The 2,031-nt window shown below is 33.2% G+C and overlaps 1 protein-coding gene across 1 annotated transcript in view; it reads left to right on the forward strand.

Moving 5' to 3' along the window:
* The window catches only part of CUNH9orf84 (chromosome unknown C9orf84 homolog), a 98,286-nt gene that overhangs the window by 5,755 nt on the left and 90,500 nt on the right, over positions 1 to 2,031 (forward strand). The gene's annotated exons all lie outside the window — the stretch shown is intronic.

Raw genomic sequence — 2,031 nt, forward strand, 5'->3', positions numbered from 1 at the left:
ACAAGCATATAAAATTGGTCAAAGTAAAAATTTTAAACATTAACTGGTATCTTCAAAAAACTGATAGAAATTAGTAGTAAAGTCATCTTAGCTATCCTGTGTATATACTTACATGATTTTTCCCCTTTTTCTCCTTTCCCTTATTTCAATTGTTTATTCTTATATTTAGTTTCTTTCCCTTTTGCTTTATCTATTGTACCTTTCAGATTTTATTTATTTTTTCAGGCTCTTAATGGTAGGGAGACAATACAATGTTTACATATGTGGATCTGAATTATTTCACTTACGAGTATAGCCTCTAGTTGCCTCCAGTTTATCTTTCCTTATAGCTGAGTGAATACTCCATTGTATAAAAATACCACATCTGTTTTATCCATTCCTCAGGTGATGAGCATTTGGGTTGTTTCCAATATTCAGCTATGACAAATTGTGCTGCTACAAACATGGCTGCACATATATAGCTGTGGTATGAGGTTTTCAGTTCTTCTGGAAAAAATACCCAGAGGGAGAATAGCTGGGTTGAATGGGACCTCTAATCCTAGTTTTTGAGGATTCTCTACATTGATTTCCACAGTGATTGTACCAGTCTACATTCCTACCAACAGTGAAGAAGGGTTCCTTTTCCTCCACAGCCCCTCCAGCATTTGTTATTTGTTGATTTCTTGATGATGTCATTCTTTCTGGGGTGAAATGAAATCTCATTGTTGTTTTAATTTACATTTCTTGATTGACAGGTGGTGTTGAACATTTTTTTCATGCTTTTATTTTCCATTTGTATTTCTTCCTCTGAGAAGTGTGTATTGATCTCAGATAACCATTTTTGGATTGGGTCTTTGAATTTTGGGGGCCTGATTTTTTTTTGTTGTTATTTAGTTCTTTATGTATTCTAGATAGAAGTCCTTTGTCTGAGTGACTGTTGGTTAAGATTTTTTTCCCAATTTGTGGGTTGTCTTTTCTCTTTGTTGGTGATTTGTTTTGACATGCAGAAGCTTCTTAATAAGATGAGATCCCAGTTCTTGATTCTTTGAAGTATTTTCTGTAATTTGGTTTTCATTCATGAACTGTGCCTACCCCTATGTCATCAAGGTTTCCACTTAATTTCTCTTCTAGTAGATTTAGTGTTTTTGTCTTGATATTTAGTGCATGTAAAATGAATACTTGAACATGCAATTATTTGGTATTTCTTTTAGCTATATGTCTACTAGAATAGTATCAGAATACTTTGTTAAGGCCAGCTTTATTTATCATTATTGGTATATCACAGCTGATGTTGTAGTAATATATTTAAATCAGTGAACAAAAAATACATTTTTAATTGCATTTTGAAAATTGCTGGTGTTGGGCAAGGGATATGGCTCAATGATAGAAACACCTTCCTGGCAAGTGCAAGAGCCCAAGTTCAATCCCCAGTACCAAATAATAATAATAATAATAATAATAATAATAATAATATAAAATGAAATTGCTTATGCTTACTGGTCATCTGAATCATTTTCTTTTGTGAAATAATTCTTCCCCTTATATATATCTCTATTCATATATATTATGTGTATATTTAAAGACATCAGTAATTCCAAATGTATTTGAACCTAACCAGTTCTGTTAGTGTTTCTTTTTAAGTTTTTTTCATTATTTTTGTGCTAAGAAAATTTTTCCTTATTTAAATAGCTACTTATTTTTGTATTAGGTTTTATATAATCGTATCACACATGTTTATATATTTAAATGCCAGGAAAAATATTTTTTCCAGATGTGTTGGCAGTTGTCCCAATATCATTTATGGAATAGTCTCTTCCTTTCACACTAATTAGAAAAGCTACGTATGGGCTAGGGAGCTAGCTGGGCAGCCTAAGAGCCTGTCTGGCAAATGCAAGGTCCTGAGTGCCAGTACCTCACGCTGTGCAGCCCAGGAACTGGGTGTGGTGACTCATGCCTATAATTCCAGTGCTGATGAGGCTGAGACAGGAGGATCACTACAAGTCCAAACTGCATAATGAGACCCTATATCAATAAAATTTTTAAAAATTAGGT

The sequence above is a fragment of the Octodon degus genome, unplaced genomic scaffold (assembly GCF_000260255.1).
Source record: "Octodon degus isolate 3935 unplaced genomic scaffold, OctDeg1.0 scaffold00297, whole genome shotgun sequence".
Lineage (NCBI taxonomy): Eukaryota > Metazoa > Chordata > Mammalia > Rodentia > Octodontidae > Octodon > Octodon degus.